Raw genomic sequence first — 26,934 nt, 5'->3', positions numbered from 1 at the left:
CCCCCATTTTCTATTGTGTTTCTGTCATTGTGCAACACTACAGCTTGGTTTCCCCGTGAACCTGTAAATCTGACATGAAACTATGCTTCCACAGTCAAGGCTACAGTGGACAGTGGAGTCAAGACGACTCCTGAGGAGAAAGGTGCTTGCTGCCAAGTCTCAAGACCTCAGTGTCATCCCTAGGACCTACTGGTAGAGGGAGGAGACCAGCTCCCACAAGCTGTTCTCTGACCTCCACATATGTACTGCCACTCTCATACAGACATAGGCTAGTGATGGATGAGTGAAAATATAAAGACAAGGCACCCAATAGAACCAGATAGACCTGAATTGGAAGTCCCATTTTCCATGGGTGAGCTGCCAGGCTGTCAATAAGGCCGTTGACATCTATGGGTTTTCTGTGATGTAGAGATAATGATGCCCCTGATTTATGGGATATTGCGATGATTAAACACCAGCAGGTGTTACTCATCATGCAGGGTTTGGGGGAGGTGGGGTTGTGCATTCAGCAAATGGTATTAAACATCACACCTGTATTAGAATTCTCCCTCCTCTGCCCTCAAGTGGCACACCACTCCCATTTAGTCTGGCATACAGTCTTTCAGCCCGTAGATTGTAGGAATAAATGAATCTATTTGTAAATATGGTCAGTTAGTCGTCTGTACAGTCAAAGCAGCAGATGCCTAGGTCATCTGGACTTGAGCCAGTGTCCTGTGTGATTGGCTTGTATTGATACAGTTTCAGAACCATGGAGAACAAATGGGATTTCCCCATATGGAACAGGAGCCTTGGATCACGACTTCCTGGATTTGAGTCCTGGCTTCAATAGAGGACAAGCCGTGTGGCCTTATTGAACAGCTCGGTGTGATGTTGCCCTGGTTTTCCCTACTGAAGCATGGGAGGGTGATAACAGGACCTGGGTCATAGAGATTTGGAGAAGAAGGTAGATAGAGTGGCCAGTAAGCAACCTATGCCAAGTATGGAGAGCTTTTGAAATCTCTCTCTCTCTCTCTCTCTCTCTCTCTCTCTCTCTCTCTCTCTCTTTCACACACACACACACACACACACACACACACACACACACACACTTGCTTCAGAAACCTCCTTGCCCAGTAGCCTTATTTCCTTCTATGTGCACAGCTGTTGTAGACTGCAAATCCCAGACTGAGAGAATAAACCCCAAAGGAGCCTCAAGCACTTGCCCTGTAGCTGCTGCTGGTGCCCAGGAAACTCTTCAGAGACCTCCTTTGGCAGATGTGTACACAGTTGTTCTGCCCTTCCTGCAGGCAGACACTACCAAGAGTTTAGGGAGCTCTGTTAACGCACCACCTCGGGCAGGTAAGATCAAATCCCTACCACCCTCATTCTCTGGAAGCTTTCCTTTATCTTGCTAATGGGTGAGAAGCATCTCTCAGTCATAGCTGTCTTTTGAGCAGAATTGAGGGCAGAAGCCATAAGAGGAATGGATTCTCCAGGGTTGGGGATGGAAGCGAGGCAGAAGCTGGGGGCTACTGAGGAGCAGCCAAATGTGCTGGTTGGCTGTATCAGTGACTTATCTCGTTTCTATGATGGGAGCTCTGATAAAAACAATGTAAAGAAGGATCTATTTTGGCTCTTTGCTTGAGGGACTACGGTCTATTTTGGCTGCAAAGAACATGAGACAGCTGCGTGCTACGTGCTACTGAGCAGGAAGCTGAAAGTTCCACTTGAAGTGGTGCATGCAGAAACCCTTAAGGCCTACTCACTGGTGACCCATCTCCTCCAGCCAGAACCACCATCTGGACACCAAGTAACCAATCAAACACCCAAGCCTGAGGGGATGGGGAAGAGCCACATTTCAGTGTAAAACCATAACAGTTGAGTTTTGTCGCAGCAACACCACCTTGTATGACGTTGGGAAAGTCTCTTCATTACTGGGATTCTTATTACAAGATGATCACCCCAGTGGAGTGGTGTCAGCATAAACATTTGAACCCAGTCTGTGTTGATGAGAATCCTGGCTTTGTCATGACCGGGCAACCTCCTTACTTCTTTTGCATCCTGGGTTTTCTCCATGGAAAGATGTGAATACTTATCCTATGTGCCTAGGAATTTTGCTTCAAAGATGAAGTGCCCACTGGATGTAAAAATCTATTATGTTGCCATGATAAAAATTACCCAACAAAAAAAGCACATTAGGAAAGAAAGGGATTATTTTAGCTTACAGTCACAGGTTTACATTCCCCTCCCCCCACCCCCACCCCGTGGCCGAGAATTCAAGGCAGCAGTAACTTAAAGTAGCTAGTCACATCACAGCCACAGTTAACAACACAGAAGATCATGTGAATGATATTCAGTTGAGTTATCTCTACTCTTAACAGCCCAGGACCCCATGTAAGTAATACTAGTGCCTGTTTTCAGGCTCTACCTTCCCACATCAATTAAGGCAGTCAGAGCTGTCCACCACAGACGTGCCCAAAGACCAGCCTGATCCAGAGAATCTCTCATTGAGGCTCTCTTCCCAGGTCATGTCAAGTTGACAATTCAATCTTCCCCAGAGTGTGAAGGGATGAAGCTGCCGAGTTGCCCTCTTTATCTCTGGAAACTTTACTTCATCGTCGTCTCTCCCAATTTGTCTGGTTTTGTTGGAGGCTCGGTTGTGCCCTGTGATGTTTTTCTGGAAACTGTCTATGAGAGGATGTTTTTGCTGGAGCAGACAAGTGGAAGTTTGTTTTGCTGAGAACAGACATGTGGTATTTTTCTGGAAGCAGCCTGGGAAAAGGGCATGGGATGTTTTGCTAGAGCAGATGCTTCAGAGAACACGTGGTGTTTGAAAAGGATATAATTATAACTCAACAGACAGTGGACAAAGCTGTGTGGTGTCAGTCGCCTGTTGTGTTCATTGTTTGATGTGACTTCATAGAGAGAAACACACCAAAGAACTTCTGGTGATGTTCTGGGGGCTTTCTTGCCACTTCCAAGGACTCAGGCCAATGGGCAGAGCCTTGTGGTTTCTTCTGGATTAAACTGCTGTTGCTGATTCGTGAATGGTGTTCATGAGTGGATGGAGCTGCCTCTGCTGATTCGTGTGAACTGAACCGCTGGTATCCTGATAATGCAGATTGGATTCACCCCAAAGAACTACTTCTAATCAGCTCCACATCCTCATTTGCCCTATTAACCTTTCCTTTCCACTACCTCTGGTGGGTGGTGGGCTAGAAGGGAGGTTAAAACATTTAAGTACACTTATTAAAATAGGGTTCGAAAAATATAAGCCTATGCTCCCCCAAAATACCTATTCCAGAGAGCATCATGTGAGAGAGCAACATGCAAGGAAAGCCCTTGTGAGAGGGGCTGTATTGCTCTGCAGCCCCCAACATACACCGATCCCAGTTACAAATTAGCCTCTCATCTACCATGTGTAGGTGCCTTTTGGAAGTTGCTGAAGCTGTGTAGTACACAACAGAGAACAGGGGCCTTGGCACATGTATCTTTTTAATCCAGTGCTGTCATTTTTAGCCCTGTGAATTTGGGTGAAACATTTAAATCTTGAGCCCAAAACAACTTAACATTTAAAGGAAGACTATCATAACCCTCTCACAGGGTCCATGACCATTTAAATGGGCAAGGGATATGTAAAATGTTTTGCCTAATGCCTGGAATATTAAAGCTGTCCAATGGACAAATGCAAGTTCCCATTCAAGCATTTATGTGTGCGTATGCATGCACGTTCATGTGTGTGCACACACATGCGTATTGTGTGTGTGTGTCCATGATGACCTTTATCAAGATGCTTCAGGACCATTGGGAGTCTACAATGTGTGAACTTAGGAAAAAGCACCCTGTAAATTTAAAGGCATATAGCTGAGAGGATGAAGCCATTGTGTTGAGAGCTGTGTACCACATTGTGCTTTGACTGTGATGCCCCTCAGCCTTTATTCCCTAGCTTGTGCTGCTGTTTTGGAAAGTTGTGGCAGAACTCTCAGGTGGGATCTACTTGGAGGTATCTGGGAGAATGCTGGTATAGGTGTTCTAGCCCAGCCCTATCTTGACTGGCGCCTTCCTCTTCCTGATCCTTCAGGATGTATCTCCAGGTTTGCTGCAAATTATGCCCCCAGCCATTTCAGCCATCACCCTCAGTTCAGTTCTGTTTCTCTGATAAAAGACTGGAAAAAAGCAATGTGTGTGTGTATGTGTGTGTTATATTAACTTACCCTTCCAGGTCATCATTTGGGGGAAATCGAGGCAGGAACTGAAGCAGATAGTCACACCACATACATAGTCAAGAGCAGAGGGTAGGGATGCATCCATGCTACCTGCCTGCACTTGCCTGGCTTTCTCCTGTATTGTATCACCCAGAGTTCCTTGACTAGGGAATGGTGCCACCCACAGTGGGCTAGGTCTTCCTACATCAATTAACAGTCAAGGCAATCATCCACAGACGTGCCTACAGATTAAACTGAACTAAACCATTCCTTTTTAAGACTCTTCCAAGGTAATTCTCGGCTATGACAGGCTTACATTTAAAACTGTCCCAGCTCCCATGCCTTTCCACACTGTGGTGGACTTTAAACCTTAAGTCAAAAGAAGCCCTTAAGTTCTGTTAGATGTCTGGTCACAGTCACGATAAAAATGAGGACTTCACCATCTTCTACCACATGCTGTTGGCGACACTGTCCTCAAGCCTATTGTGAGCCAAGAGGAAGCACCTGGAATCTTGTTTCTAGAAGCCTGGTAGTCCTTTATCTAAAAGGAAATGACATCACACAGCAGAACCAACCAGAGGTTCCTTAAAGCTCCCCTGAGTGGCAGTTTCCTCAGTAGCTGATCTGAGACAGTCCATCTCCTTGAGAGTGTATCCCAAACTGCCATTGACCCAGTTCCACCTGCTCATGATCAGGGCATCACAAGAGAACAGCTGAGCATCAGAATAAACTCTGATGACAATTTACTGAAGCTTCAGAAGACCTGGCTAAGTTAGGAAGACTAAAGCTGGGAGTGGTATTGAGGCAGGTAGAGATACTTGGGACTTGTTCCCATCCCTATGGCTAATATATAGTGAGGATTGTGGACCAAGAGCTTGGGAGAACTAATGCCAAGGGCAGAGCCTGAGAGGCTGAGGCCGTGGAAGGATGCAGTCACTATAGCACTGTGACTGGGAGCTTGAAACTTGAACTAACTCATGTCTCTCTCTCCTATCTCTGTACCTCTGTCTCTCTCCCTCTTTTTCTCTGAGATGGGAGTGTGTCCAATGTAGCCAGGGATGCTCCTGAGCTTGCAGCAATCCTCCTGCCTCAGCCTCCTGAGTTTTGGAATTACTGTAGTTCAAAGACACCTCTTACCTTTTTACCTTTTTAAAGATGTATTTATTCATTTGAGAACATTGCAGCTGTCTTCAGACACACCAGAAGAGGTTATCGGATCCCATTACAGATGGTTGTGAGCCACCATGTGGTTGCTGGGAATTGAACTCAGGACCTCTGATAGAACAGTCAGTGCTCTTACCTACTCAGCCATCTCTCCAGCCCAGAGACCCCTTTCTTACCTTTTAACTTTCTTGTATTGTTTGAATCTCCCTTGGTGACACCCAGTGTTCACACACACTGAGGATTCGTAGACAAAGGCTGCACTGTCTGCTGCTCATCTACCCAGGGCACAGGTGACAAGGGCACAAGGCAGGGCAGGGCAGAGGTTGGGTCTGGCTAGGGAGAGACTCATACAGATTCCAGCCTGTTCCCCAAAGTCCCTGTCTCATTTTCTCTGTTGTCTCTCCCCAAAGCTCTCACAGAAAGCCACGTTCACTACTTTTCTGGATTTTTTTTTTCCCCAGAGAACTGCTACCTCCTTTGAAATGTCTTTATTGAGGGCCTGGATTTCCACCAAAAAATGGGGACGCCAGGCTGACAAAAATGTAGGCAAGAGATGCCAGACTTCCCTACTGTCTTTAGTTACTTCGTGAGGACTAAGTTTTTTTAAACACACACATACACACTGCTTCACACACCACACACACCACATGCCACATACACACACCACACACACAATACATACACCACACACAGTACACCACACACATCATACATACACACACCACACACACCACATACATGTCACATCACATATACCACACACACACTACATACACCACATACACACACTACATACACCACATACACACACCACACACATACCACATACACACACCACACATGCACACACACACATATACCACACCAGACATACATACACACACACACACACACACACACATATATATACCACACCACATACACACTACACATACACACGCACACGTCACTCATACACACCCCACACATATTATACATTTGTTTACTCATTTACATATGTATTTATCTTCTGTGTATGCTGTGTGTGTGTTCACGCTTGGCATGCTGTGTATGTAGGTCAGAGGACAATCCCCGGAAGTCAGTTCTCTCTTGCCATATCCTATGGATGGAATTCAGGTCATCAGGCTTGGCGAGCCAGCACCTTTACCCATTGAACAATCTCTTCAGCCAACAGAAGCAGCTTCCGAAAGCCTGTTAAAACAGACAGCTCGAATGGCACTTAATATCGGTAGTCTTAGCACTATGGTCAGGAGTTGGTGCTGGAATCACACAGGCTTGGGCCTTCCGGACCTGGCTGTGTAGACGTGGGCACACTCATGTACCCCTCATCTCTGGTTATCCTGTCCATGTAACAGGAATAAATCTACTTCACGGAGCTGTCACAAGGACTGAGTGAGATGTGCAGACCGAGGAATCTGGCTACCAGGAAGGCTGTCAGGATGTGATAGCAGGGATGTTGTACCTTGGCTGGCATGCGACCTACCGAGGCAGCGCTGACATGGCTGGAGCACAGCTCCCTCACCTCAACATCCTTACCTCCATCCTCCGTGGCAGGCAGGCAGGCGGCAGGCTGCTGGCCCTGCGCCTGGCTCAGCCCCAGCGGAGCTCTGGGCAAGGGAGGCTGGAAGAATGCAAATGCGACCTTATCTGAATCCTCCCAGCTGCTTCCTTCTTCCAGCATGTCCTTAGGAAGGGGACGGTGGGGGGCGGAGTGGGGGGGGGGCAGGCACTGCAGCTCCCAGGATGCCTCAGGCTCTCTTTGGCCCCGCTGAGAATGTAATATCCGCAACAATACTAATACCCAGCCATGCCTTGCGTTTTTTAATTTACAAGGCGCTTTGATGTCTACCCTCTACTTGGGGCTTGGGTTGGAGACCCTGGGTTGTCACTGTTGATGGGGTTGTGAAAAGTACAAAAACTAAGGGCAGGAAGGTCGAGACCCAGGGTCACACGGCCAACTGTCGGTGAAGCGGAGATTAGAGCGCTTGCGGTTTTGCACCAGAATTTAAAGTTCGTTCAGGAAATCGGGGTACTTCTAGATGCAAGTGTAGAAAAATCTGGATTGGAGGCACTTGAGAAAGAGGCTCATTAGAAGAGGCAGTCTGACTGTATGTGTGATTATTCGTCATCCATGTGCCACAGCCCCTTCCCACTTCCTCATAGGCCCATAAGAAAGGAGCCCCTCTCTGCCCCATCTTCCTGGCTAGGTCTTCCGATAAATCTGTTATCCAAAGGGACAGTTCTCAGTGTCTCCCTAGAGGCCCCAACTTGAAGTCTTTCACCCAATCCCAGCTGTGTGGGCCTGTGCGCCACTGCTCTCCCCCAACTACTGTGCCTTCTTCCATTCTTCACTGATGGGTCCTTGTGTCTGGAGAGTGGCGGGAATGCCGGATGGGCATCAAGCAGGCACTTCATCAGACCAGCCTGTGTCATCAAGGTCTTGGAAATGTCCCATAGAATCCACATGTTCTATGAATCTATTTGGCCCTAGAACCCTTGGCACTCCTGTGGTCAAATCAGACCTCACTGGCCTCTCTGGCAGTGACAGGGACTTGGTGACATGCCCCTGGTTCCACAGGGAACCTTGTCATGGTGTCATGGTGTCATGTGTTCAGCTGCCTCTAAGCTATTCCACAGCCCATGTCCCACTGCAGAAAATCCAAGTGGCATCTCTCTCCATCTAATCTGTGCTTTCTAGAGTAAGCATCAAGGGGCCAAGAGATCACAGCCTTTTCTAGATGGTGTCAAGCGCTGAGGCTGGCAAGTGATGCCAGGAGCGGCCGAGCCTCCCTGGTGAGCAGCTTCTACTGCTGTCTTCCCGGCTCTTGCATAGGAGTGGCAGTCTCAGAGGGTCTGTTGTCAGGAGAAGTAGAAGTGTCCGTGTCACAGGTCTGTGTGGGACATGACAGGTCTGGGAGGGATCAGCTTAGCAGGAGCACCCTACCATCAGATGCAGACCGTCTCTCCAGTACAGTACCGGCTCTGCAGGCTGCCCTAAATAGCATAGGTGAATCACCATGTCCCTTAGAGCTTCCGTGTGACCACTGGGGTCTAGGGTTCAGGGTATGGATTCTGGACACTTCACAGGTTCAAGTAATGGGGTACATCTTTGGGTTTAAATTTAACAGCTGGGGCTTCATCTTTAAAACTGGGGTCTGATTCTGAGATCACCTCCTACCCCAAAGTTCTTTGCACATCACGCTGGCCACCCAAGGTGATGTACTCAAAGCCTGCCAATCGGGAGTCTGTGTAGATTAAAGTCAGAGCAGACTGGAATCAAGGATCAGATGCGTGGTTGGTCCTAATCACGGGGCTGATATTATTTGTGGGCTCATTTGTGAAAAATCACCTGCATCTTTTTAATAAGTGTCATTTCTGAGAATATAAATTATCGGTTAGCATATAAAATAATTGGATTCATTATATTTTCACATGTCATTTTACTTTATTCTAATTCATTTCCCTCCAATCCTCCCACCTCTACCCCTCTTGTTAGATCCCTTTCTCTTCTACAACTGTTTCTCCTTCTGTTGTCATGTCATCCCCACATCCCCATCTATCTATCTATCTATCTATCTATCTATCTATCTATCTATCTATCTATCTATCTATCTATTTATCTATCTATCTATCCATCTACCCATCTGTATCTAGCAAAATAATTACTTATGCTCAAAACCTGTTTGAATCGTATGTGGGCACACACCTGTAATCTCAGCTTTTAGGAGGAGGATTTTAAGCTTGAGGCTAGCCTGGGCTATCTAGTTAGACCCTGCTATAATCCCAGCACTCTGGAGGTAGAAGCAGAGGAGTAGTTCAAGGCCATCCTCATCCATGCACTGAGTTCCAGGACAGCCTGGGATACAGGAGACACTGTCTCAAAAACGTAGCGAAAGGGGATCTGGGTTGTACTTACATCAGGAGACTGTGTGTGTGGGGGGGGGGGGTAGATGTGCTCTGACATGTTGAATGTTTATTATAACAGGGGACAGAGTGCAGCCTTGACTCTGTAGCTTACTCTTGCAACAAGGGCTCCTTTAGGTGAAAAAATATTCCACATACAAAAATATGTTAGCATTCATTGTCACCTCTCAGAGCTTTGTGTAAATTCCGTCATGGAAGAAAGTTCAAGGAAACAGACACTCTGTCATCATTAGGATGGCTTTGGGTTGTATATGTGTTGGTGTGCCACCCAAGCAAAGTTGAAGAGGGACAGCTGGGTGAGCACAGAATGCCATGGGAGAGAAGGGAGGAAGAAGAGGTTCCAGGATGGGATACCTCTGGGTATTCAGTAATAACAACTCCATCAATGTTGTCACTTGGGTGGTGGGAACTAAACCAGCTGTTGAGTGCAAGCTCACATTCTTCATGGATTCTACTTAAGCTTTTTTACTGTGTGTATTAGTTGTATAAAATAACGGGGTTCACTATAACCTTTTCATACATGAATATGCATGAATATACGTGAATATAATATACTTTGATCATAAACACCCTCTTGCCTTCTTGTCTCTCTTTCTCTTTTTGTCCTTCTTGTCTCTCTTAACTCCCGGTGGTCTCTTCCTCCTCTGAATAGATCTCTTCTACCACAGTGCTTTTTAAAAAATTCTTGGTGACATTATTGCAGATATATTTATTTTGGGCTTTATACAAATTTGGATTCCACACATGAAAGAATATATGGTATATTTATCTTCCCATTTCTACCCATCACCCACCCACACTCCTCCCTCTAGACCTGACCTTTCACTCACCGTCATCCTTTTATATACACATGTGTGTGTGTATGTGTGTGTGTATACATATCTGTGTGTGTATAATTTTAAGAATCTGGATTCTGCACATGAGAGAAAACCAGCAATATTTGTTTCCAAGCCTGTCTTATTCCACTCAGAATGATGATGTTCAATTCTATCAATTCTCCTGGGAAATCACTCGACTTTATTCTACCTTGTGGCTAACACGCTACTGTAATAATCTCTACACAGAACATGTTATCAGTTCATTTGCTAATGGCCACTTAGGCTGACTGTACAAATAAGAGAGATCCCAGGATGGGATCTATAATCTGGATGTTATAAGTCAGAGCAGGTCCTCAAAACACGAAATGTCAGTTTTCCTCAAGGATGTGGTCCCTGGTAAGTTGACCATGCTTCAGTCACTGGCCCCATGGTCATGTGTCTGTGGGCAGCACATGCTGGACTCAGTGGCTACAAAAATAAAGTCAAGAGAATATGAAGTTGGGAGGGGTGACAGATTGGATGAAGGGGTAGCTCTTGGAGAACTGGGGAGCAAGAGCCAAATCTAATCAAAATACCTGTAACATGTATGAAAATTTTAAATATTAAAATGGTGTGCTCGGGAAACAATGAAAAGTCAAACTTGAAGTGGAAATTTCCGTTTTTGTTTTGTTTTGTTTTGGACAGTCAGTTATGTCAAATGATGTTTTGCTGAGGCACACAGGTAAAAGACTTTTTCTGATGCAGACACCGGTGAAAGGATGTTTTGACATAGCAAACGCGTGAAAGGACACATGATGAAGGAGTATGAACATGACCCCACAGACAGTGGGAGACAAGCACTGAACATTGGTTTGGTTTGCTCCACCTTGCTATTCTTTGCTAACGGCACACATGTATTGGTTCACCTTACGTAGCATCGCTGAACTTCACTTGTGGTAACGCTGCCATTGAGAGAAACTCACCCAAGAACTGCTAGTAAGGTTCCCGTGGCAGCTTGCTGCTTCTGCAGCCTCACCTCAGGACAGTTGGAAAGCCTTTCTGTTTCTTCAGGATTGAACTACAGCTGCTGGTTCGTGTGTGGTGTCTGCCTGCCTAGAGGACCGGTCTGCAGCTGCTGAGTCATATTTGGTGTTTGCTACAGGACTGAACTGCTGACAAAAAGATTGATCCGACCCCCAAAGAACTACTGCTGAACATGTCTACTTCTCTCGTATCCTAATAACTTTCTCTTCCACTACCTCGGTGGTTGGCAAGAGGTGAGGCTAAATGTTTATTAAAAGTAGGTTGCAAAAAATTAATGCCTATACAAACTAGCTTTCTACTTTTTATGTTTTGTCCTATTCTGGTATTCATTTGTTTATTTGCTTTAGATGCCTGTTTGTTTTGTAATAAGAGAGAGAAAGAAAGGGTGCAAATTTAGGTGGATGGGGAGGTAGAGAGGATCTGGGAGGAGTTGGGGGGAGGATCAGAACTCATGGACTCATGCTGGCTGGTTTTTATGTCAACTTGACATGGTCTTAGACATATCTGGGAAGAAGGAACCTTAACTGAGAAAACTCAGATTGGCCTGTAGCAAGTCTGTGGGGGCATTTTCCTGGTTCTGTGATTGATGTGGGAGGGCCCAGCTCACTATGAGTGGAACCATCCCTGGGCAGGTGGTCCTGTGTGCTATTAAGAAAGCAGGCTGAGCACACAACTGGGGAGAGGTCTGGTCAGCAGTGTTCCACTGTGGCCCCAGTGATGGACTGTGCTGAACTACAGGCTGAAACAAACCTTTTTCTCCCAACCCTCCTCTGGTGCTTCATCATAGCAATAGAAATGTAACTAAGTCAATACCCAATGGGCCGGAAGTCAGCATCCCACAGAGATGCCGAATAGCTGTGTGGCATTACTCACCATGGGTCAATTGCAGAACTGGTTCCTTTTAAGCTCTAAGACAGCTCTGGAGGGACATGTGTTGCTCTGCTGTGTACAAATGATGTGTTGGCTATATGGAGAGGTGACCTGTTGGACCCAGGGCCTCTCAGCTGCAAACTTCAGCACCAGCATTTGAACTTCAGCCTGGCTGATTCTAGGCCCCGTGTGCTTAGATTGCTAAACTGGGAGCTGGGACAGTATTCCTCTCTGTCTTGTCCAGGCTTCTGACTCTATCTCCATGGTAAAAGAAAAACACATTCACAGCAGGGACAGATGACCAGGGGTCTGAACTTCTTCCTCTTTGGTCTAGGCAGAGGCTCACAGTGTTCCCGTTGAGTGCAGACTCTGGGTGTCTCGTGTCTCTCTCCTATGGGTTAGAATGCTTGCGCTGGGGGGTGGGGGCAACTTTTACCAGTATCATCTATAATCCTATGTAGACTCAGCTGGATACCCTCCAGCTGTGCAAAATTGGACGCTTGGTTTCTTGGTATGTTTGACAAAGAGGCTTGCTTTCATCTAAGCAAGAGAGGGTTTCTGGGGTGTGGAGTTTGGGGTGCCGGAGGCTAGTAGAAAGAGCCTCTTCTCTGGATTTTGGAAGCAAGAGGGCATGCTGCTGTGGGAAGTGTGGAAAGCGGAAGCTGGTGTCTGCTGAGCCCTGGAATCAATGTCACGTTGTGTTTTGCTTGAATACCAGGATATTTTAAAAACGGTTCATGGGTGTGCATGTATGCGTATGAACATGTGTGCAGGTGCCCAAGGAGGCCAAAAGAGGGCATCAGATCTCCTGGAGATGTGTACTGACTGTCATGTGGATGCTGAGAATTAAACTCGGGTCCTCTGCACTCTTGGCCTCTGCGCCATCTCTCTAGCTCCAGTATCAGGATTTAGAAAATCCTCCCCCAAATTCTTCTTCCCAGCCAGGGCTGAGAACCACCCTCGGCTGAGAACCACCCATGGCTGAGCACCACGGCTGAGGGGGAATAGCCATGGACCACCAGGCAGGACATCTTCCTTCCTCCTCTTCCCATCCCTTCTCCTCATCCCTTCTGTAGCACAGTAATCTTCCTCAATCTCTCTCTCCCATCCTCTGCCATCTACTGAGACTACACCCTCTTCACCCCGAGGGAACACGGAGGGGCTTTGTCTCGACCATAACTTGTTATGATCAGCAAAGTACATGGTTTTAGTAATTGTTAACATTCCATTGTGTAAAAGAAAGTAATCAGAGAAGCTAAGGGCTGTCGGGTTCACACAGCTGGTGGAGATGGGCTAAGTAAGCTTATACATTGTTTCTTCTCTCCATTTCTCCCATACATTGTTTCTTCTCACCATTTCTCTCCCTTCCTTCTGGTCCTTCTCTCCTTCCCTCTCCGGTTTCTTTTTCCTCTCCTCCTCCTTCCTCTGATCTTCCCCTCCCCTCCCCCATCCTCTTCCCTTTGGTTCCCCCTTTCCTCTTTCATGCTTTCTTTTCTTCACCCATCCTAATTTTCTTCCCACGCCCTTTCCTTTTTCTCTTCTTCATCAACCCCTTCCTTCCTGCATTTCTTTGAACTATGGCGCTTCATGAGAAACGCAAGGATGCCTGGTCTATGACAGCATATCTGAGAGTACATGTGTATGGTGCATATGTATTGTATATGTATGTGAAGTACATTGTATACATATGTGGAGTTCCACATGCACATGGGCCTTTGTGTTAGGGGTACACATGAAAACCTATGCATGACTATGAAGAGATGGCTGGGTTACATATATCCGTGACTGTATGCCGTGCTTTACACGCACATTATATGTATTTATGTATGAAGATATACACACATGTGTATGTTGGTATGCATGCATGTCAGCAGTGCCCATGTGACCTCTGCATGCTGTTCGGGTATATGTATATCCATGGGGGGGGGAATGAAGGACAGAGGGGGTGTGAGGGATGACAGACATATGCTCCCTTTCCCCTGGCCCCGTCCCAAACCACTCGAGACTTGCAGCTTGAGTTCCCTGTAGCTGAGATTAATTTTCTTATTTAGCATTTATGTGGCACTTTGGATCTGCAAAGTGTTTTACAGTCAGCTTTATTGGTTGTGCTTGTGTGTTACGGATGGTGGTGAACTCATCTGTGCCCAAGTACTCTGTTCAGAGACAGGAGCCAAGTAGGAAAGATTCACCCCTCCTTAAGCTTTGCCCATATCTTGGGACAGTATCCATAAGCACTGAAGTGGTTGGTGGGGGGGAGAGGTGATACATTACGGCACTTGCAGAGACTGTCTATCCTGCAATGGGTTCTCCTTGTCTAGACTCTGGAGAGTTTAGACATTACACTTCCTGTCTGGCTCAGTTCACTGCCTTCCTGGGCAACAGATGAGGCTTCTGAGCCGCCCTCCCCCAATACCCTTGGCACGTCTGTGTGTGTGTGTGTGTGTGTGTGTGTGTGTGTGTGTGTGTGTGAGAGAGAGAGAGAGAGAGAGAGAGAGAGAGACTATCCTGATGTACTACTCTTGCATTGTGCCTAGTTGCCTGCCTTACTGTGAACAGAGACTTAGTGCAAGCTGTTTTATTAGGGAGATGATCCCAAGAAACACTGGGGAGGGAATGTGCGAGTAAGGAGGAGGAAAAAAATGATGGATCTACAGATGAGTGGATTGTTGCTGTGGGCACAATGCCCGTTAAACCAAGCCTTAGAGCCATCTTGTAAGAAAGTGGAGACCCTAAGCTGGGCATCTGTTTCCCAAGATGGTCTCCTGGGTGTTACCCCAAGATGTTAGGCGGTCTGCACATCTATGGTGAGACTCCTTGAGGCTCACACACTCCTTGGGATATGCAGCAGTGCCTGACGTTGAGGGGGGACAGACAGATCTGCTGGTGAATTCACACAGGCCTAAGTTACTGGAAGTAGGGATTTGGTGATGTCTACAGTGCACTCTCACCTTCTACAAAGACCTCCGTGTCAGCAGTAATTGAAGGTCATGCTTCCTGGACCAGGTTCTTGGCTCATCGTCTTCATTCTCTTTGGCAGACTCAGGCTCTGATTTGATCTCTTTCCCTCTCTTCCCCTTCTCCGAAGAGAATGTCTTCATTTGTCTTCCCTTTCCTCGAGTGTGGGTAGTCCTCAACCATCCACATCTTATTTGGCTCCCATTCTTACTCCTGGCTCCCTGAGATGTGCCTCACTGACATATTCATAGGAAAATCATGCCACCAAGTCCGTGTCAGCATTTCTAAACCAAATTTATTAGCTCTGACCTCTCACTCAGATCAGCTACAACCTTGATGTAGAAGAGTGCCCAGGGTCTGCTGCAGCATCCCCCCCCCACTCTGCCCCACAGACTTGCCTAAAACTGCCACAGCCACAGCTGAATGAGGGTGTGTGTTTCCAACAAGCAAGTGCCCACGCGCTGTGACTCCTGCACACATTAATATTTGATAAAGATTGGATCGCATGACCAAATCTCCTGGTTTCTGTTTATCACATAGGGGGTTTGCCAGTTTCCTAGTCTTGAACCTTTGAAATGACATGGCCCTTTGGGCTAAACAAACATTAGGGCTTTATGGGCCCAGATTTGGGTGGGATCAGGATCTCAGGCAAAGGATGACTAGAAAACTGGTAAGAAAAGTTTCAGTTGTGCTTGTCCAACGCAGTGCTGTCATATCTGTGATTTAATTGTAATTCTTATCATGGACTTCTTGCCCCTACAATTAGTGTGCTAAGCTGTGATCATGTGACAATGGGTCTGCCTTGGAGTTGGCCCTCTGGGAGCGTGCAGATCAGGGGAAGGAGATAGGAAATAATAGTGAAATATTGGGGTATGCATAGAGACCAGAGGAGGAGCCCAGCACAGCCCTGTTGGGGCAAAGAGGAGCCATCTAGCTGGCAGGAACATAAAGGATGAGGGAGGTCTGAATGGGGTTGGGGGGTATACCAGGGAGGAGTTTTAAGCATGAGAGTGCCAAGGGCATGCCCTGGGCTGCAGGCTTCACTCAGGAGCCATGATTCATTTGAGGAGGGGTGGGATGCAGGTTTGGAGATGCTGGACTCTCCCTGGGGAGTTGAAGTCCATCACCTAGCATCTCTTGCTTCATTTTCTTTGACTTTGGAATGGAAACAAAGGCACCCATCTTCCCAGTATCATTCTGAAAATGAAATAAAAAATCAGGACATTTTAAAACAGTGAATCCTTGGCTCTTGTAAATATTGACTGAAGAAACTGTCAGCAGCCCAGACTCTCTTAATGACCCAAACCACAATGAAGGATTGGATAGATGCTGCCCAGCCTGGCCCTCTGAGTTCAGTCCCTAAAATTCACATGGTGGGATGAGTCCTCTCTCCCTTAGAAGATCGCCATGCATGCACCCTCCCCAAGATGATTTAATAAACTATAAATTAAAATATTTTTTTTTAGAAATCACAGTAAATGGGGCACATGCCTGTTGCAATCCCAGCAGCTAAGAGGCTGAAGGAGGAGGATTATAAAATCCAATATTCAAGGTCAGTTTAGTATACAAACTCTGAGGTCAGCCTAGATTACATAATGAGGCTCTGTTTAGAAGAAGGTAGGGGGAAGAGGGAGGAAGGGAGGGGGAGGAGGGAGAGGAGAGGGAGGATGGAAGATGAAGGGGAAGGGAGTGAAGAAAAGAGAAAGAAGGAGAAAGAGAAAAGGAAAAACAGATATAGTTTGGCAGGAGGTTAAATGGTGGTCCTCCAAATGACACCTCAAACCCTCAATACCAAGGAAGGCTGCTTGTCTGGACAAGGGATCTTTCCAGCAGTAATTAAGGGCCTCGGATGGGATCATTTTGAATTATCTGGGTAGATCTTGGATCCTATGTAAGAAGGGAAGGGAGAACTCTGGAAGAAGGGCATGTGAAGAGGGAGGTTGTGTTTGAGTTCCGTGAGTATAAACTCCTAGGGCTGAAAGAGCATGGAGAGGGGAAAAAGAGGGTGGGGGAGGGGGGAGGGGAGGGGAGGGGAAAGGAAGGAGAGAGGAGGGAAAAGAAGAGAGGAGAGGGTGGAAGAAGGAAGCAGAGAGAAAGGAAGGGGGGCTGATCCTCATGGCGGTGGGAACTAGGAATGTGGGGCAGAGTGGAGGCTGCTCAACCCCAGGCATCCAGTAAGTGGAGAGGGAGAAAAGGAAGGGGGAGGGGGAGGGGAAGGGAAATGGGGGGAGGGGTAGTGGGGGTAGGAGGGAATGGGGGAGGGGAAGGGGGAGGGGAAGGGAAATGGGGGGAGGGTAGTGGGGGTAGGAGGGAATGGGGGAGGGGAAGGGGAGAGGAAGTTGGAGGGGGAGGAGGAGAGGAGGGGAGGGGAAGGGGGAAGGGAGAGGCAGAGGGAGGAGGGGGAGAGGAGGAGGGAGGGGAGGGAGAGGGGCAAGATCAGGAGCAAAGCATGTCCTGAAGGCACCCAATGATCTACTTCCTACAGTTGGGCTCCACCTCCTTGTTTCCACTACTAATGCCATTAGGGCGTCATCCCTTCAGGGTTCACATCATTGATCAGGGTCTGAGCCCTTATGCTATGATCTCTTCCCCACACCTATCATCTGGCAACAGCCGTGCATTCCCGGACACTGCATCTCGTTTACAGCCTTGGGGACCTCCTGCAGGATGCTGCTTTCCCTGTGTTTTGAGTGAGGAACAGGAAGGCTCTCGGAGGTTTCGAAGGTTAATTTGCCAACTCAAAAAGGTCTAGAGTCATGTAGAAGACAAACTCCTACATGTCTGCAAGGGAGCTTCCAGATTGGGTTAACTGGCCCTGGTGCTACCTTAAATGTAAGTAGCACCGTTCCATAAACCGGGACGAGACAATAAAACCGGGTAAGTGGATGAGCTAAGCACTTGCTTTCACCTCTCTCTGCTTCCTGACTTTTGTGTAACTGTGTCATACTCTGCTCGGACCGCCATGCCTCCCCACCACGAGAAACCGTATCTTCTCAGTGAGCCAACAGAATCCTTTCCTCCAGAGTTACTTCTCCCGTACTTTTGTTACTAACACAGAGCGCTGGCTACTCGCTGGCTGATTGTGGTAGTCAGCATGATGAACAAAGACAGGTCAGCGGCACAGGAATTACAAACCTGGGTGAAGCCAGTCTAGAGCAAACTGGCTTGTGTTCTCTCCTCTCTAGTTTCTTGTCTTCCTGAGACTTTAAAATGTGACCTTACTTGGACAGAGAGTCTTTGTAGATGCATCTCAGTTTAGGGTAGATCCTAGACCAGGGACTGGAGATCCTGTAAAAGGGAAGTTTAGATGCACATGGAGAGGAAGTCTGTAACCATATAGACAAGTAGAAGCCAGGAACTTATAGATAGATGCTACTGGGGCTAGAAAAACTGGGGCAAGGAAAACTCCTGTCTGGATTCCTCAGATATGTGATCCTTCCCACACCTTGGTTTTAAACTTGCAACTTCCAAATTGTGAGCTGGTACATGTAATAGCCCAGCTTGGGTCAGTTTGATACCGTATCCCATGGAGATGAATATACTATGCATTTACACACACAGGCACAATACACAGACATGCACACACACACACCATACACACAGACACACATACCATAGAGACCACACACATGGACAAACACCACACACACACACATATACCATATACCACATGCATACCACACATATACACAGATACATACACACCACAAACACACACACACAGAGGCCACACACAGACACACACACCATAGAGACCATACACATGGACAAACACCACACACACACACACACACATATACCATATACCACACACATACCACACATATACACAGATACATACACACCACAAACACACACACACAGAGGCCACACACATAAGCATACACACATACCACACACACAAACTCACACACACACAAATACATATACACACACCACGGAGCTCATACACACATAGACACACATACCACATGCCACATATTCACACATCACACACACAGACACACAGAGACACATATACACACACATATACATCACACACATACACACATACACACACACACTCACATACACACCACAGAGACCATACACACATAGATACACATGCTACATGTCACATACACACACACCACACACACACAGACAACACACACACACCACACCACACACACACACACACACACACACACTCACACACAAATACACACACATATACCACACATACAGGCATATACACAGACACACAGACACACAGACACACACACACACACACATACACACACACACAGTCTAGGGAGTCAGGTGACCCAATCAATGCTGAGCAGTGAGGGAGGGCTCAGGAAAGGCTTCACACTAAGGGGAGCTGCAATGGGGCTCTGAAGATCGAGGCTAGAGAAAAGATCTATGTGGCTTTAAAGTGATCTGTGTTGGAGGATGGACAGAGCATCAGCGTCCAGAGGTGCACTCAGTGAGCTGGGACAGAGTCCTTGCCTCTGTGCAGACTATTGCAATGCCCCACTGTATGTTCCTGTGCCCTTGGGCTTTTCTTCTGGAGCCTGTTGGGTTGGATGTCAGTCAGTCAGTCTGTCTGTCTGTCTGTTCCTCTTTTTTCCATCCCTGTCATTGTTTGTCATGTGGGCTTTTGAGCGTGAGCTTGGAGATCCCACTGTCCTTGAGCGCTGCAGGGAGCACCTGGAGGAGGCACAAAGACACTTTGTGTGGCAGCGCCCGACAGCTTCGGCTCCCTGAGTCCACTTGGCTGTGAATGGGCCTTGGACAAAGGCTTCCTGCCTGAGTACCTGTAATTGGAGCGTCCACGTGCGTGGCCTGCAGTGGCGGAAACGCACAGGACAAAAGCAAGATGAATGGCCGCATCTCCGGGCTGCCCGTTGCTATGGTTTCTGTGGGGCTGGTGGGGAAGGCGGTTACCAGGCAACTGGAGAAGGACCAAGACAAAGGGAAGCTGGTCAGGGGCAGGTGCCAGTATATGTCAGGCGGGGATGAGGTGGGAAGGAGACAGGATAAGGGACAGACAGAGAGACAGAGGAAAGAGGGAAATAAGAGCAAGGGGAGACAAAAGAGACAGCATAGAAAAGGCAGGGACAGAGTCATCAAAGCAAAAAGAGACTGAAGAGGCAGAGACATGTGGATAAAAATGGGCATCACTTACTGTGAGCGATACAGACAGGCTGGACCCTTGAGAGATGGATGGCTGGTGACACAGATACTGCTCCTACCCTTGGAGACCCCAGACATAGTCAGAGCTGACGAGAGATGACACCCTTCCAACACACATCTCCCACAAGATAGCTAAACTCTCTCCAACCTTATATCTCTTGGAAGCTTCCAACTCTTGAGTGTGAAGTACTGGAAGCCATTGCACCCATCTTGGCCCCAGGCAGGACCCACAGGCAGTTTTACTCCTAAGAGATTGTGATTCTCAGCTGGGAGCTGCCTCATCTCTCTCCAGATGTTGTCTCATTGGTCACCTACCATGATATTTGCTTACTGTCTGAGGAACTTGGACCAACAGTTCCTCTACACAGTAAGGATGCAGTTACCAGATATGTTTGTTTCTCACTAGATCTACATGCCAGTATCTAGCTTGCAAGTGTGGGTACTGAGACTCTGGGACTTCAGGTTTTATCTGGGGCTTCTAACATCTAGACAAGGACTCATGCTCAAGGCTCTTTTCTTTTCTTTTCTTTCTTTTTCTTTTTTCTTTTTTCTTTTTTCTTTTTCTTTTCTTTTTTTTTTTTTTTTTTTTTTTTTTTTTTTTTTTTTTTTGAGACAGGGTTTCTCTGTGTAGCCCTGGCTGTCCTGGAACTTACTCTCTAGACCAGGCTGTCCTGGAACTCAGAAATTTGCCTGCCTCTGCCTCCAAAGTGCTGGGATTAAAGGTGTGTGCCACCACTGCCTGGCTCAAGGCTCTTTTCTTGGTCAAGGCTTGTTTATATACAAGGAATAAAAATGTATTATGTTAACTCCAGTAAAAAGGAAGATTTGTTGGACAGTCGGGGAAAGAGCTTCTGAGACCAAGGGCTGTGTACAAGAACTTCCTCCATGGTACCCCACAGGTATAGAAGCCAAGGAGAATTCCCCCTTTTGTGTTTGGCGTAATCTTTGGTTGCTCTTTTCTTCCTGCTCCCAATGGTTCAGCTCCTTTAGACCCTGGAATGTCAAGAACAGCTTTCAGGACGATCCTTTTTCACAGTTCATATTCTCAGGAGAGAACATGATTGGCTAACTTGCATCCTTCATACAGTCCTGGACCAATCACTTATGGCTGGGACTTAGGCTCTTGGAAGGTATGATAGGATTGGCTGATTGTGTTCAACTCTTCAATAAGGGCTGTGCATGAACATACTCAATTACAGCTTATGGGTACCAGCTGCTTCCCCAGGCAGAGGTGTCTGGAGCTTCTACCTGGGGAGAGTTCTACAAACTGAGGAATCCCATAGAAAAGGGTATTCAGGCTCCAGGGGTCCTGAGACAATAGGGTGTGTGCAAGAAGATCATCATTGATAATGGAACAAGGGGAGGTAGCAAGAGACAGAGGATTGGTAAGCTAATCTACACTCTGATGGAATGACGATAGAGAAGGGCCACCATCTCTTCTTTCATTCATATAATGAGCCCAAGAACCCTTACTGTCAGGGACTGCCAAGTGACACAGGCGCAATAGGGAGAAGACACGGCCTGTCTGCTCCATCATCTAACAGATGATCCTAGGCTGTCTTAGGTTTCCATTGCTGTGAAGAGAAACTGTGACCAGGGCAACTCTTCTAAAGGAAAACATTTGATTGAGGTTGATTTATAGGTTCAGAGGTTCAGTCCATTATTATCATGGTTGGAAGCATGGCGGGGTGCACAGGTAGACATAGTGCTGAAGGAAGAGCTGGGAGTTTTACATCTGAATTGGCAGGCAGGAGAGAAGAGAGAAGAGAGATGAGAGAGGAAAGACAGAGGACAGAGAGGAGAGAAAGAAAGAGGGAGAGAGAGGAAGAGAGAGGGAGAGAGAGGAGAGAAAGAGGAAGAGAGAGAGGGGAGGGGGAGAGGGGAGGAGGGGGAGGAGAGAGGGGAGGAGGGGGAAGGGGAGAGGGGAGGAGGGAGGGAGAGAGGGAGAGGGAGAGGGAGAGAGGGAGAGAGAGGAGAGAGAGAGCGAGAGTAGGCAGGTAGACAGACTGGGTCTGGCCTAGCTTGGGCATCTGAAATTTCAAAGCTGGCCTCCAATGACACACTTCCTCCCGTAAGGCCACACTTTTTCCAACAAGGCCATGCCTCCAAATCATGTCACTCCCTATGACTTTATGGGGACCATTTTCATTTAAACCACATAGGCCGTGTTTGGATGACCTGCTGATCATCCTAAGATCCCTGTGGGATGTAATAGGGTCACAGGAAGTGAATTAAGCCTGAAAAACCAAGGAAGGCCAAGGGGAATGAAACTAGAAGGGTGTTACAGAGACAGGTAGTGATCATGTCAGAGTGAGTGGTGGCTATTTCAAAAGAATCAGGGAGTCTACCATAATGGAAGGCAGGGAGTTGTGTGGTGGGAAAGTGGAAGATAAGTCTGGGGATTTTTAAAGAGCTGAAACTATGTGAGCCTATCCTAAGTGGAGATGCTGGGAGACCATTGGGCTTTTGGGAGGGAGCACTAACAGAGGGTATCAACTATACAGTTGTTCTCAAGTTCTCGAGCTCTGGATTACAGGCACAAGCCACCACATCTGTCTTTCCAAAAAAAGAATATTTCAGTAGGAATTTGTCTTGTAGAAAGATCGACTAAAAAGAAGTTCTGGTGGAATGAAGGGGTAGAGGCAAGGAGTCAATAGAGAATGCCTATCCAGCGCCTCACTCTCCCAGTGCTGGGATTGCATGTAGGACGGTAGGGATGTGAGGCAAGCTCTCCTTGGGACCCACCCCTCAGCCTCGAGGTCTCTCAGATGAGAGGGAGACAGTTGTGTGGTTCTTCCAACAAAAACATCTCAAGCTCATAGGTGGAGGAGCTTTTGGGTCTTGGTGCCTGCAAGCTGTAGGGGACTCCCATGGTGCAGCTTTTCTGAGTGCTCACCCATGCTGGGCTGGGCTTCTGTTGTTAGGTCACCTATGCATCTGTGAGTAACTCCCACAAAACCCACTGACCTGCTAAATGAGACCAGGGAGGCGTCATTGCTTGGGTCTGCAACTGGTGCCTCATCTAGGCCCTTGTTTGCATCTCTCTGGGAAAGTCATATACAGGAGCAGCACTTCCTGAAGAGCAACATTCCGACAACTTTCCCAGGGCACTCGGGTAGAAATTCTGATGACAGGGCTGTGTGCTTCAGAAATCAATCTGGTCTGCGACGAAGCCTGTGGATCTGTACTTTTTAAATGTGCTTATGTAAAAATGGCTCCCAGACTGCTCTTTTAAGAAACTTCATCTGAGGGCTAAGAAGGCAGGAAGGCACCGGGAGGAGTCTGGGATGTGCAGTCAGCCACTGTCGCCTCTCACCTTGAAACCAAAGATCGTTTTATGGCCCTCATGGATTTTCGCAAGGGTGGCTATAATAGGTTTGCCGTTACTGTGTCCCGTATACATCACGCCACACTCACCCTCCAACATCTGTTGCTTGTAACCAGGGACCAAGAGGTAGGATGGAACTATGATAGCTTTCCCATCTTGCCCCTTGTCCAGTGCTTTGCCCATGGTGGGGACAGCGGAGGGAACATTAAACTTTATTGAAGGCTGGCGTGCACCCATTTTGCAATGTCACAGACACGGTGTGGAAATTCTATCTTCTCTCTTTAAAAGCTGTGTGACACGGGGTGACACACTTTACTTCTCTGCTCCTCAGTATCAGAGCTGATAAGGACTTCCTTCCAGGCAATGAAGTGAGGATTCACTTTTATGACACCACTGTGAATTCGTGATCCTATGTTAGCTGTGTTGATCTCTCTCTCCCTTTCTCTCTGGTGTGTGTGTGTGTGTGTGTGTGTGTGTGTGTGTCCTTCCATGTGCATGTGAATGTGCATGTGAAAGCCAAAGCCCAGCCTCAGCTGTTGTGTCCACCCTGTGTTTTTGGAGGTAAGGTCTCTCTTGCTGGCCTGGGGGTTGTCATGCAGGCTAGTCTGTTTGGCCAGTGAGCTCCAGACCCCTCCTATTTCTCCCTTCCCAGCACCTGGCCTATCACACTTGGCTTTTGTCTTGGTTTTAAAAGTTGGGTAGTGGGGATCAAACTCAAGTCCTCATGCTTGTGTGGTAAATACTTAATCAATGGTGAACGCTCCCCAGTCTGTCATCATTGTGGATCCCCAGATGACCTCACCTTTAGTTAGTGGGTGTCACCTCAGTTAGGCCCTCTAGTCCTTTGCCAAGGTTCCCTAACATCACAGCTTCTCCAGCCTCAGATGTGGGAACATTCTCAGGCCTCCTTCTAGGTATTCTCTTCTCAGAGCAAGGCTCAGCTATTTCCCCCAAGGAACTGCAATTTTTTTAAAAACAGGACCATGGTCTGTGAGGTCAGAGTCTGGTTATTGAGAGAGTTGATGGCTTTAGGGTTGGATATTGGGATACTCTTGTGTGTGTGTGTGTGTGTGTGTGTGTGTGTGTGTGTGTGGTGCTGGGGATAAAACCTAGGACCCATTCATGCAAATAAGCTGTTGTGAGCTGCTTCCCACTGTCAGGTATGAGCTACAGGCATTTAAAGAGGATGTTTAGGAAATATCTTCTCCTCCTTTCTTCTTCTTCTTCTTCCTTCTTTTCTTCTTCTTCTTCTTCTTCTTCTTCTTCTTCTTCTTCTTCTTCTTCTTCTTCTTCTTCTTCTTCTTCTTCTCCCTCTCCTCCTCCTCCTCCTCCTCCTTCTTCTTCTTCTTCTTCTTCTTCTTCTTCTTCTTCTTCTAAGGGGAGTTGCATCCTGAATTCATACCAGTATTTCACATTCAAATCAGAGACCGTGTACCTTTTAATTTTCTATCCATAAGCATTACAAACAGAAAGGCTTGGCTCCTAGGGGCAAGAAATAAGACATATATTTACTTTAAGAGCTAAAATGCATCATCATTTGGAGTTATAATAAAAGTATACTTACTAACAGTGTGATTAGTGGAAATATTATTTAAAAGGAAAGAGATACACGGTGAGTTGGGTGTTTTACTCCAGACTAGGTACAGCACATTCAGGCATGGTCATCCTCCCCTCTCCCACAGCTAAGCTGCAGACAGGTCAGGGGGCTTGGGACGGTCCCCTGTTCACATTTTAACTGATGATAAAGTGGAGGGCTCAGGAAGTCATCAAGCCATGATGGAGATATCTGGAGTCCAGACTCTGCAATCCAGTGATTCTTGGTGCCTCAGGGCGCTGTCTCTGGAGCCTTGGGCCTTTGTTCCCCCTGCCTCGCAGTCCTTTGGTGCTTTGGGTCCTCATCTTCCCTCCAGTGCCTGGGTCAGCATCCTCCATAGTCCTCTGATGCTCCGGGTCATCATCCTCTGGTGCCTCAGGTCTTTGGTGCCCCTGTCCTTCGGTGCGGTGCCTTGGGTCATCGTCCTTCCTATGGTGCCTCGGGTTGTTGTCCTCTGGCGTGGTCCTTCAGTGCATTGGGTCCTCATCCTCCCTCCAGTGCCTAGGTCATCATCTTCCATACTCTTCTGGTGCCTCAGGTCTTTAGTGCCTCGGTTCTCCGGTGCCTCAGGTCATTGTCCTCTCTCAGGTGGCTGCGGGGATCATCTTCTGGTGCCTTGGACCCTCATTCTCTGAGCCTCGCGGTCCTTTGGTACATAGGGTCCTCCCGCCAGTGCCTAGGCCATCATCCTCCAGAGTCCTCTGATGCCTCGGGTTATCGTCCTCTGGTGCCTTAGGTCGCTCTCCGGTGCCTCAGTGTCTCGGTGCCTAGGGTCATCATCCTCTCTTAGGTGCCTCAGTCATCTTCTTCCATCCGGTGCCTTGGGTTTCACTTACCTTTTGTTTGGGGGATCATCATCGTCCGCTGTCCAACTGTGTGTGACACCTGCTGTGTAGCAGTGCGATGATGACTGGACTCTCGCTATTTAGAAAAGTGGGGAAAGCAGAGACCTGTTATTGGTAGACTAGGAAACTTCTTGAGGAAGATGTCAGCTCCTACCTCCCAAGTGACAGGCTGTTATTTCTGTTCTCTTAGCTAAGGACACAGGGACAGAGAATCATCTGCTGCCAGGCTGTTTTAGAGTCGGGGGAGTGGTAAAGATCTTGAAGGATGTTGCCAGGCACAGGACTGGACTTCCTGGAGTTTTGAAGGGTCACTGGTGCCTGGCTTTTAGTCAGTAGCTCCTGTACTTTTCCCAACATGATCTCTTCTTCGTTCTTGGTCTGGTGCATGTAGTGCCTGGCTTCAGTCTTTCCTTGATACTGCTATTGTAGCGAGCTCTGCTCTTCTGTAATGTAAAGTTACTGGCTCCACTGGGTTAGATGGTACTTGCCTCAAATTCACATCCCCTTGGAGACCTCAGGAGTTGACTTCATTTCAAAATGACAATGCTTTTGAGGTTAAGTTACATTGGAGTCAGTACAGTGGCTGGTGTCCTAACAGGAAAGCCACGGGGTGACACAAGTGTGAGCCATGTACACACCAAGACAAAGACTGGGACAAGTCATATCTAAGATGAGGAATGTCAAGGATTAGAAAAAATAACTACCGGGGTTAAAGAAGAGGTTGAGCAAGGCTCTGCTGTCTCTGTGATGATAGCCTTCTGGAACCTTGAGAGAACAGGTTTCTGTGGTAACCGGTGACCACCAGGAATGCTAAACTGGGAGAGCACACAATGGGAATTGGGGGAGGATCTTAAGGGATGGTGAGAGTCATCCTGATGAAGGCGAGCAGGGAGAGAATACAGGGCAAAAGGCATGCTGGGCACGGGGAACAGCCCAATCTGAGGCCAGGGGAGGGATAATAACCCTGCTCGGGTTTGCAGGGGCTCAAGTATACAGGGATGCTGTGTATGGGCAGACTTTCCTAGCACGGTTCAGGACCTGTGTGATAGGA

At 47.5% G+C, this 26,934-nt stretch overlaps 2 long non-coding RNA genes across 2 annotated transcripts; both read right to left on the bottom strand.

The window, feature by feature from the left end:
* Positions 1 to 15,215: 15,215 nt before the first annotated feature.
* On the bottom strand, positions 15,216 to 20,305 carry Gm29926. The gene is made up of 3 exons (XR_387630.2): positions 19,738 to 20,305; positions 18,074 to 18,226; positions 15,216 to 16,135 (listed from the first exon to the last, which is right to left on the bottom strand). It is a non-coding gene; the product is annotated as a predicted gene, 29926 (long non-coding RNA).
* Positions 20,306 to 25,052: 4,747 nt separating this feature from the next.
* On the bottom strand, positions 25,053 to 26,643 carry Gm29843. Its single transcript, XR_387628.2, has 2 exons — positions 26,588 to 26,643; positions 25,053 to 25,959 (listed from the first exon to the last, which is right to left on the bottom strand). It is a non-coding gene; the product is annotated as a predicted gene, 29843 (long non-coding RNA).
* Positions 26,644 to 26,934: the final 291 nt, after the last annotated feature.

This window comes from Mus musculus, chromosome 5 (genome assembly GCF_000001635.26).
Source record: "Mus musculus strain C57BL/6J chromosome 5, GRCm38.p6 C57BL/6J".
Lineage (NCBI taxonomy): Eukaryota > Metazoa > Chordata > Mammalia > Rodentia > Muridae > Mus > Mus musculus.
The sequence above is the reverse complement of the archived record's forward strand: the minus strand, read 5'-3'. Positions and strand labels throughout refer to the sequence as shown.